At 36.0% G+C, this 10908-nt stretch overlaps 6 non-coding genes across 6 annotated transcripts; all 6 read right to left on the reverse strand.

The window, feature by feature from the left end:
* Window positions 1–22: 22 nt before the first annotated feature.
* On the reverse strand, window positions 23–98 carry TRNAL-AAG. Its single transcript has one exon. It is a non-coding gene; the product is annotated as a tRNA-Leu (tRNA).
* Window positions 99–797: 699 nt separating this feature from the next.
* On the reverse strand, window positions 798–879 carry TRNAL-AAG. Its single transcript has one exon. It is a non-coding gene; the product is annotated as a tRNA-Leu (tRNA).
* Window positions 880–1374: 495 nt separating this feature from the next.
* Window positions 1375–1456, reverse strand: TRNAL-AAG. The gene has a single exon. It is a non-coding gene; the product is annotated as a tRNA-Leu (tRNA).
* A 495-nt stretch (window positions 1457–1951) lies between these two features.
* On the reverse strand, window positions 1952–2033 carry TRNAL-UAG. The gene has a single exon. It is a non-coding gene; the product is annotated as a tRNA-Leu (tRNA).
* Window positions 2034–2512: 479 nt separating this feature from the next.
* TRNAL-AAG lies at window positions 2513–2594 on the reverse strand. The gene has a single exon. It is a non-coding gene; the product is annotated as a tRNA-Leu (tRNA).
* A 1076-nt stretch (window positions 2595–3670) lies between these two features.
* TRNAL-AAG lies at window positions 3671–3752 on the reverse strand. Its single transcript has one exon. It is a non-coding gene; the product is annotated as a tRNA-Leu (tRNA).
* Between the last annotated feature and the right edge of the window lie 7156 nt (window positions 3753–10908).

A 10908-nucleotide genomic window follows, 5' to 3' on the forward strand; every position in this document is an offset into this window, starting at 1 on the left:
CCAAATTGTTTTCAAAATATTTTGGCAGCGGTGGGATTCGAACCCACGAAATGACTGGTCCCTTAAACCAGCGCCTTAGACCGCTCGGCCACGCTACCTTGATATCCACATTTACAAATAATCTCATTTTTTGGTTTCATTCTTATGTCATGTTGCAATGTTCATGTTGATATTATGACACTCCAGGGTTGAATGAACGGACGCTCAATGTCGGAAAGGAAAAAGTATTATTTCCTAGTTCGCAAACTCAAACGGAAATAGATCTTTTCCTATTGATCTTACGACCTTTGCTTTTCTACACAAACATATATATATATATATATATACTTATCAAATTTATATATATATATATATATATCGACACATTATAATTACCTTGAGGAGCACCAAACTTCAGCTACGAACACAAGAAACTTATTCTCTCCAGTATCAGTACTGTAACAGTGAGGGTATAAAGGGGAATAAGTGAGGAACGAGCAAATTAAGTATTAGTATCATAGTACTACGAAATAACCTACAGATGATAACTACTCACGTTCAACACTTATCTTACAGAACAAAAATCTAAATATTTCGTGATGACAAAAGTTAACGTTTATTTTTAAATATTTAAATTACCAAGAAGAGATAAACATCAGGTGCATCACTCATAAACAGTTTAGGGCTACCTACATGTATAATCCAACAAAAAAACGTTTTGGAAAAATCAAATTCCCTTCTTACCTACTAAAAAAACATGATTAAATTTCTGGATTATATTAAATGCATATTGTTTTCAAACAGTTTTCAAAATATAATGGCAGCGGTGGGATTCGAACCCACGCCATCGAAATGACTGGTGCCTTAAACCAGCGCCTTAGACCGCTCGGCCACGCTACCTTGATGTCGACAATCTCAAATGATGTCGTTTTGATTTCACTGTTATGTCATGTTGCAATGTTCATGTTGATATTGCGACACACTAATATTGAAAGAAAGGAAGTTCGATCTTTAGAAGAGTAAAGTACAATTAGTGAGGGTATAAAGGGGAAGAAGTGAAGATCGAGCAAATTAGGTGTAAGTAGTATTATACTATGAAGTAACCTATGGATGGTAACTTCTCATATTAAACACTTATATCACAGAACAAAAATCAGAATGTTTCATTGAAAATAGTAAACTGATATTTTTTAATAAGTCAATTACTGACAAGAGATAAAAGAGTCAGACTTAAAATCAGGTACATCACTCTTAAACAAGTTACCTACATGATTTGTACAACACAAACAAAAGTTTTGGGAAAATCAAATTCGCTTTTCCCTTTTCAAAAAAACATAATAACCTTTCTGTTATATGTCAAATGCAAATTGTTTCCAAACAGTTTTCAAAATATTATGGCAGCGGTGGGATTCGAACCCACGCCATCGAAATGACTGGTGCCTTAAACCAGCGCCTTAGACCGCTCGGCCACGCTACCTTGATGTGCACATTCACAAATGATCTCATTCTGGCTTCATTGTTAAGTCATGTTGCAATGTCATTTGATATTGCGACACACACTAATATTGAAAGAAAGGAAGTTCGATCTTTAGAAGAGTAAAGTACAATTAGTGAGGGTATAAAGGGGAAGTAGTGAAGATGGAGCAAATTAGGTGTAAGTAGTATTATACTATGAAGTAACCTATGGATGGTAACTTCTCATATGAAACACTTATTTTACAGAACAAACTTCAAAATATGTCTTTGAAAATAGTAAACTGATATTTTTTAATAAATCAATTACTGAAAAGAGATAAAAGAGTCAGACGTAACATCAGGTACATCTCTCATAAACAGTTTACATACATGATTTGTATAACATACAACAGAAGTTTTGGGTAAATCAAATTCGCCTATCACTTTTCAAAACAAAAAAAAACATTTCTGTTATATGTCAAATGCAAATTGTTTTAAAACAGTTCTCAAAAAATAATGGCAGCGGTGGGATTCGAACCCACGCCATCGAAATGACTGGTGCCTAAAACCAGCGCCTTAGACCGCTCGGCCACGCTACCTTGATGTGCACATGTACAACTGATTCCATTCTGCTTTCACTGTTATGTCATGTTGCAATGTTCATGTTGATATTGTGACACACTAGGATTGAAAGAAAGGAAAGTATTAAATCTCTAAAAGAGAAAAAGTACTGTTAGTGTGGGTATACAGGGGAAGAAGTGAAGATCGAACAAATTAAGTATAAGTATCAGGAAATCACATTTAACACTTATTTCACACAACAAAATTAAAAACAATTCTTTTGATAACAAAACTAAACTAATATTTTCAAATAAAATAATTACCAACAAGAGATAAACGAGTAATACGTTACTTGAGGTACATCACTCATAAACAGTTTACCTACATGATTTGTATATCGCCAACAACAAAAAAAGTTTTGGGAAAATCAAATTCGCTTTTCACTTTTGAAAAAACACAATCACATTTCTGTTATATGTCAAATGCATATTGTTTCCAAACAGTTTTCAAAATATATTGGCAGCGGTGGGATTCGAACCCACGCCATCGAAATGACTGGTGCCTTAAACCAGCGCCTTAGACCGCTCGGCCACGCTACCTTGATGTTCACATACACAAATGATCTCATCCTGGTTTCATTGTTATGTCATGTTGCAACGTTCATGTTGATATTGTGACACACTAATATTGAAAGAAAGGAAGTTCGATATTTAAAAGAGTAAAGTACAATTTATAGTGAGGGTATAAAGGGGAAGAAGTGAAGATCGAGCAAATTGAGTGTAAGTAGTATAGTACTATGAAGTAACCTATGGATGGTAACTTCTTATATTAAACACTTATTTTACAGAACAAAAATCTAAATATTTCTTTGATGAAAAAGAAGAACTTATATTTTGTAATAAATCAATTACCAAGAAGAGATGAAAGAGTCAGTCGCAACATCAGGTACATCACAAATAAATAGTCTACCCACATGTATAACACTAAACAAAAACAAGCAGTTTGGGAAAATCGAATTCCCTTTTCATTTAATTAAAATACATAATTAAATTTCTGGATTCTATCAAATGAATTTTGTTTCCAAAATAATTTGGCAGCGGTGGGATTTGAAACCCACGCCATCGAAATGACTGGTGCCTTAAACCAGCGCCTTAGTCCGCTCGGCCACGCTACCTTGATGTGCACATACACAAATGTATATCATTTGGGTTTCATTGTTACCTCATATTGCAATGTTCAGGTTGATCTTGTGACACAGTATATTGGAAACAGAGGAAGCTAAATCTTTAGAAGAGAAAAGTACAGTAGGTGAGAGGTTAAAGGGGGAGAAGTGAGATCGAGCAAATTAAGTATTAGTATTATAGTACTACAAAATAACCTCTAGATGATAATTTCTAACATAACCACTTATTTTACAGAACAAAAATCTAAATATTTCTTTGATGAAAAAGAAAAACTTATATTTTGTAATAAATCAATTACCAAGAAGAGATGAAAGAGTCAGTCGCAACATCAGGTACATCACTAATAAATAGTCTACCAACATGAATAACACTAAATTAAAAAAAAACAGTTTGGGAAAATCGAAATTCCTTTTCATTTATTTGAAATACATAATTAAATTTCTGGATTCTTTTTAAATGAATTTTGTTTCCAAACAGTTTTTAAAATAATATGGCAGCGGTGGGATTCGAACCCACGCCATCGAAATGACTGGTGCCTTAAACCAGCGCCTTAGACCGCTCGGCCACGCTACCTTGTTGAATGATTCCAAGGACGGTTATAATCGGACGGTTCTCTTTCCTAATGGACCCGCAATAAGCATGACCTAGTGGTTACCGGACCGTGTCAAGGTATTAGGGACTTTTAGATTCGCACGAAGACAATGGGGATTGCTACGATCGACGTCCTTTAATGCACTGCCTTGAATGGACGTCACACGTATCAGTCCACGCAAATCTAAAAGTCCCTATTGATATCGAATGTCGGCCCTTTGGTTACGATCTAATGCATTTCTAGGTAGGTGCCAGAGGTAACATCCATGTTTCATATGCTTAGACGGTATGTTATGTTGTTTCATGAAATAAATTTGTCCTCCATGAAAATTGTCAGCAGTACACAAAATATGTTCAACGAAGCAGTTTTATTCTGTATTCATATTCAATTTAATTATGCACATGGTAACTCAATGGACTGTTAAATTTGTCTTTCTCCATTTTTCTATCTCCCCGTTGTTTCATCTAAATGTATGTCTTTTTGTAACTCCCTTCTCATTTACAATGCAAACTATCGTTCCCCATTTATATTATTATGTCTGACGACACTGGCTAGCAGCACTTTCTGAAGACAAATGTTGCACTTAAAGATCTCCCATGAGAAAACAATCTTGCATGGCGCCATTGACCTCTCCTGAGAGCTTCTAAAATCTCAATGTCCAGCAATTATGCCGTTATCCTCGTCAATCCTCAGTAACCGTAGGTACAAGGTATCAAGTTGCTTTCCTCGAGGATATGTTGTGGCTCTGATACCTCCCGGCATGAATGCCTTCGAAATGTCTTGCACCTACTCACGAGAATTTGCTTGTGCCACAAGACTCCTTGGTGATATCAGCAATGTACTATTAAACTCTCCTTTACCTAGTGGACATTTAATGTCAGCCAAGGTGCCTGCGTTCAAACCCACCCAAGACTACAGTCACTGTAAAATAAAAAAATGAAAATAAAGAAAAACAAACAAAATTCAGGGCCCATCAATTTAATTGGGATCACAATATAAGGTCTTCTATAGATTTCTGTATTCAGTTTACGTAGAAGAATCATGTAAAGCATACAGACCTACCTAAGCATCTAAAAGTACTGAAGCATATAATTGTATGATGTTTATTACCGTTGAAGTAAACTACTAGAGAGAGGGCGTTTTTTCAATCTTTAACACGCACGCAAGGTTTGGGTGTCATTTTAGATTAGACGTAGATTTTTGGGCAAAGTGGAATTGTACTTAGTTTAAAAAAAAAACATCATTCAGACATGTTCATTTCTAGATACACCTGCATCAAGTTTCAACTCGGGAATCACGTCGAGAGGACAAGAACCCATCATATCCACTGGTGATATATTTGGCCTCTTTATTGGCCAGCTGGTCAGTTTCACCGGCCTAACACCGTCGGAAACCGTTACTTTATTTGATGTCCAATATACGAAGCTCCATTTTTATATCAAATATTTGCACTGTAATGGTGTCTTTAAAACTGCTTGAGGGCGTAGCGTTTTAAGGTCACGTCGGCGTGGGGAGTTCGATATCTGTCATCGGTGGGATAGATACGGGGGCATGGGGCTCTTGCCTCATAACTTCTGAATAGAAACATGAAAAGAGGGGAATATTTTAAAGAAAGGGAGTTGCCAAAAAGGAAATGGTCGAATAAAATATTCCACATCCTCCCCGGATCTTTGGACGTGTCCTCTCACATTACGTTCACATAGTTATACCATTATGCTTTCCTTTCCCCGACGTCACATCACCCCCTCCCATCAATCGTAGGACTCAGTTTACGTCACTGGCTCCCATAAATAACTTGTGTGAGAAGATATCTCTCAATAGCAGACTTAAACTGTATGATAGGCAACCTCTTAAGAACAAACGGATAGAAAGGTAATGCTGAAAGAGGTCATGTCCCATTTATCTGTTAATAAGAGCTTGTAAGAGTTTACAGGTATCTTTTTGTTGCATTTCGAACGTCCGCCGACAAATCTTTTAGGAATATTATAAAGAGCGTACATCGATAGAAAATTGATAAGAGGATTCACAAGATTTTCTTTTACTTGGATTCAAATCAAACTAACAATAGTGTCCACTGAAATCTAAGATTTAAGGATCGAATATAAGATATTCTTCATTTACTGTAAAGTTCAGTGTATTCATTTGCAATATCTTTGGAAATAATGATTACAATCTGAACTCAGAGTTGTATGCTTCGCCGGGATGGCATATTAATGAATGGATATAAGATTATCTAATTTAAAGAATAAATATTTGTATCTGAGCATGATAATCTTTGTAAAAATTTTATGATTTTATTGATTAATAGAACACTGTTGAATGATTATTAAACAGATTGATATATTTACACAGACATCACAATCGTTTTGCATTTGGAATCGACACAAACACACAATACAACAATTATACTCAAATAACCACAACAAACAAGATATCCCATCAGAGATCATGATCTATTATGATCACAAGCCCCGACAATTATGACTGTGACCTCGCAATCTTCGGGAATTATGACACATTGACAGATAAATCCATGCTCAGGCAACAAACACCGTGACGGATATCCCCAACATAGATGACATGATAACCAATCGTAGATACTATATAAAGAGCAACCACGTCACACGGCGTGTCCAGAATATTGTGACGTTGTGAAGCATAATACTCAACATATATCACAACAGACATCGACATCAATCACATGGAACATTTTCACGATGGGATAACAAATTTGTAGATAGTCTCATAGACGCGGTCGTCTGGGATTACAGCAATATGGCACACGATGGTGTCACCACGAATGAGACACCATAATTAATTTTGACGGAATCACCAATCTTAGGTGTATTTACACAGAAATCCCAACGTCTGGCGTTTTGGGATCGATACAATCACACAATTATTATACTCGGAATACTGTGAGAAAAGAAAAAAAAACATCCCCCACCAGATACCATCATCTAACTTGAAGGGATAATCAATCTAAGACTATTGCAAGGGCAATAAAATCACCTGAAAATCTTATTGTATCTTCACATGTATTGTAACGTCGTGAAAAATATATATTCAGAATATATCACAAGAAACAAGACATGCCAACATAAAAGATCGAAGAATATTATTGAACCGCCAATTGCAGACAGTTTCAAAGACATCATTTATCTGGGATTGTAGCAACGTGACACACACATTGGCCCGAATTCACAAAGGAGGTTTGTCGACAAACCTTGGTTTTTGTGCGTCATATGACGCGTTTCGACGCGTTTTTAAAAACCAGGTTTGTAAAAAAAAAAACGCGTAAAAACGCGTCATATGACGAACATAAACGTCGGTTTGTCGACAAACCTCCTTTGTGAATTCGGGCCATAGAGTATCACCTCAATCGAGACACCCGTATAGGGAACTTCATCAAATATGATTGGATCACTATGGCATAGATAAAAGCGCGCAATTATTCTTGAAATGCCACGACAAACAAGACATATGCAACAGAGACCATCATCTAATATGATTGAATCAACAATCGTAGGTATATTTACGTGACACAATTGTCTGACGTTCCGGAATCGATACAAACACACAATCATAGTGGAATACTCAAGCACAAACAAAACATCTAAGCAAAGGACTATTTTCTAATATAATCATCAGCCGCAGACAATTAATAAGTGGACCTCACAATATACGGGAATTGTGACATATTGACAGACCTTAGTCATTATACGTCAATAAACCAGGACATCATCTCATTTAACAGCATAACCAATGCTAGACATTCACAAGGACAACAGAACGGTCTAACAGGATTTGGAACGTGACGTCATAAACCATAATTCACGATATACCACATCAAACAAGACTCCCCGGCAAAGACGATGATCTAATATGATCACCAGTCGTAGACAATTAGTACAGAGACCTCACAACTTTCTGGAATTGTGACATCTTGACAGACAAACTCTTGAAACTTCAAAAAAGAAGACATCCCCTCGAGAGAGGGATAGAATGCAGGTCAACATCATCTAATACCTGTCCTTTTCGAAAAAAAACAAGTAAGTAGTTCTCGATTCGAAGAATTGGATATAAAGGTTATTGGATTCTCGCATAAACAACCAGATTTCGGTAAGGGCAGAAGCGAGACGGAAGCCTTCAAGGACAAAGATGATCCCCATGCTTTTTCAAATCTACGAACTTCTAACGGCAGTGGTGTTTGAAAGAAGAAAACACAATTGAATTGAAAATCAAATCAACTTAACACAGATATTTTTAGAAACATGTGCAGTATTTAAGTCGCACTAGTTTTTATTGACTTGATTTTTTGTTGTTGTAAACTTATGACCATGTATGTTAAACAGGAGAGTTTGAAATAAAGCCTAATATTGGTAATGCATTACAAAAAGGAAGGTGGTTCGTTAAAACGAATCTTCCAATGATCTGAGTTTGGTCGAAAGTAATGAAAATGGAAATATTGGTTCCTAAATGAAACTTGACCTAAATTGATTTTACTGAATACTGTTAAGCATTAACTTCGTCTGGTCCGTCTGCAGGAATCATTAGGAAGGTAAAGAATGATGTCCCGGCGTCGTCTTACTAATCAGAGAGAATTTTAGGTTTACTGAGAAATATCCAAGCATATTCAACCTACATGCACTCTACTCATAACAGAAAGAGGTTAGTTTGCTCACTCCATAATGAATATATCGACTTTACCCTGAGGGATATTAGCAACGAATTGACCCTTATCTTGAGTTATGGAATCACTTTTCAGAGAAACTTGATTAAAGTAAACATTTTGAAGAAGCTTAATTATGATAAACCGGAAATTACTTTACTAAAAATCACAACATATGCGGTCACTACGATTTTCCATTATTCTTAAAAAATATGAATAAATCAGCTATTATACGTTTTTTTTCGCAAATGTCACTGTATCTAATGAAGTAAGTCGGCTTATAGAACAAGCCATAATATGTCTCTCTTGATCTTAAAAATAAATAAAATTATTCGTTTGTTTCGCAGATATCAGTTTAATGAATAAATAAAGTCGGCTTATAGAAGGCATATGTCTCTCATTAATCTGTTATACCCTTGGGTTTGATTATTAAACTTCTCTTTAAGAACAGGGAAATTGTTACGAGGATAGGCCGCTTTTGGCAAGGTTCTGGATTTTTTTTTTACATACGTAAATCTGATTTCTTCTTATTTTTGGTGCTGTTGAAGCAATTAGTTGGAGCAAAGAGGATAGCCGGATTGGTGGGTCATGCCTACAAAGCGTGATCGCTTAATGTTATTAACATTACAGCTCTATCGACCCCATTATATCAAAACAAGTTAATGGCAAAACGAAAAATAACATCTGTGTTTGTTTTTCTGTGTTATCTTTGTAGTTACAGAGGGGTAAAGGGTAAATTTGTTTGTAGGGCGGTATTCGACTCTTCTTGATCTTCAGTATAACATATTATGTATGCGGGCACCTGGCTGCCAAATATATGAATACAAAATTCATATTATATGCCATCACCTCGATGCTCAACCATTTTGTTTCTACATCTTTTGAGCGAGTAAAGCGAACGAGCGCGGTGCACAATTTAATATTGATATTATAACAAAATATAAGATATATTCGGGCACCTTGCTGCCCGAATATGACAATATTCGGGTACCTCACTGTCAAAGAGATATTTTGGAACCTCATTGGCTAATTGTATGGGTAATCAGGCGCTTTTATAATGCCTGAAATCATAGTTTACTGTTTCATAATGTTGCGAACTAGTGCGGGAAAAAATACACTTAATTTTTATTAAAATATTATTTCTTCATGATAATACATATCGGTCTCTAATATATTTGTTTTCACGAATTTGACGTTTGATGTATCAAAAAATAGATATATAATTTTTTTTCTCGCGGCACCACCGGAGATGTCCTGCGGCACCCCGGATGAAAAACGCTGTGTTTATTTAGCCAACATAATTCAAAGAGTTACATAATTGTTTCATCCCTTGACGCTGAAAGAGAGAGTATCATGGGTTTTTTTTAAACCTTGAGACAGAAAGGAAGATGCTTCCCATGATAACCGCGATAGTTATGATACAGCCTGTCTCGATGAATCAAGTCAAAAATCCGTGATCATAACGATTGGCACTTCGTCTCGGGTTATCAATTGGTTGATCATATGAGAAGATATAAATTCTATTCCCAGGGCAGGAGTGATCGTTATGCGGTTACGGCTGTCAAAGCATCAAGAGGAGCTTGAAATGGTTGATTTAATTTTGTGTGCGTGTGGGTGTGTGTGTTTGGGTTTACACGTGTGTTTGTTTACGTTATGTTGACTCTTGCTTGTCGCCCTACATGGATCTCTAACTATCCTAACTGATATATTTTGTTACCTTCTGTTTTAATAAGTATTCGTAACTCACCAGTAGTATTTTGCATGGTTATAACATTTAGCACTTAGTCACGGATTATCAAGTGGTTGATCATATGGTCATATGAGAAGACAGAAATTCGATTACCAGGAGAGGGCTGAGATTATCGTTACGTGGTTACGGCTGTCAAAGCAGTGTGGTATCCCGTTACATCTCTAGACACTTCACCGACGATTGATGTCGCCACGATGCGCCACATGAATAATGTCGTATCATATCAATTGAGTTGGAATAGTTTTCAAGTAACACGTTTAACCTTGAAATGGAATATCATTGTGTGGTGTGTATGTGTTTTTGTTGTTGTGTGCGAGTGTGTGTGTGTGTGTGTGTGTGTGTATGTGTGTGCGTAAAGTGTTGTTAGCTCGTTCTGTGTGTCGTTACTGCCTTATTGCGTTACTTTTTATCTACTTGATTTAAAAGATACATGCATATCCTAACTAGGCCTAATTTTCGAGTAGATGAAAATGCTTCGAGATTTGATTTTGATAAACAGTTTTCAGAACAAATAGTATAGGAGACTCATAGTATATTTATGTGGTTCTACCTTCGGATTCATGAATATTAAAAATAATGATATTGGCTGATGTATTTTGGGAAACTCTGGGCCCATGATTATTTCGAACACTATGTTGTCGATTATGTTAAGGAAAACGTTGTTAAATGCCATACTAAACTAAAATTGCGCGCGATTTGATTCTTAACATTGGTG

The sequence above is a fragment of the Strongylocentrotus purpuratus genome, unplaced genomic scaffold (assembly GCF_000002235.5).
Source record: "Strongylocentrotus purpuratus isolate Spur 01 unplaced genomic scaffold, Spur_5.0 spur5_scaffold_15, whole genome shotgun sequence".
NCBI lineage: Eukaryota > Metazoa > Echinodermata > Echinoidea > Camarodonta > Strongylocentrotidae > Strongylocentrotus > Strongylocentrotus purpuratus.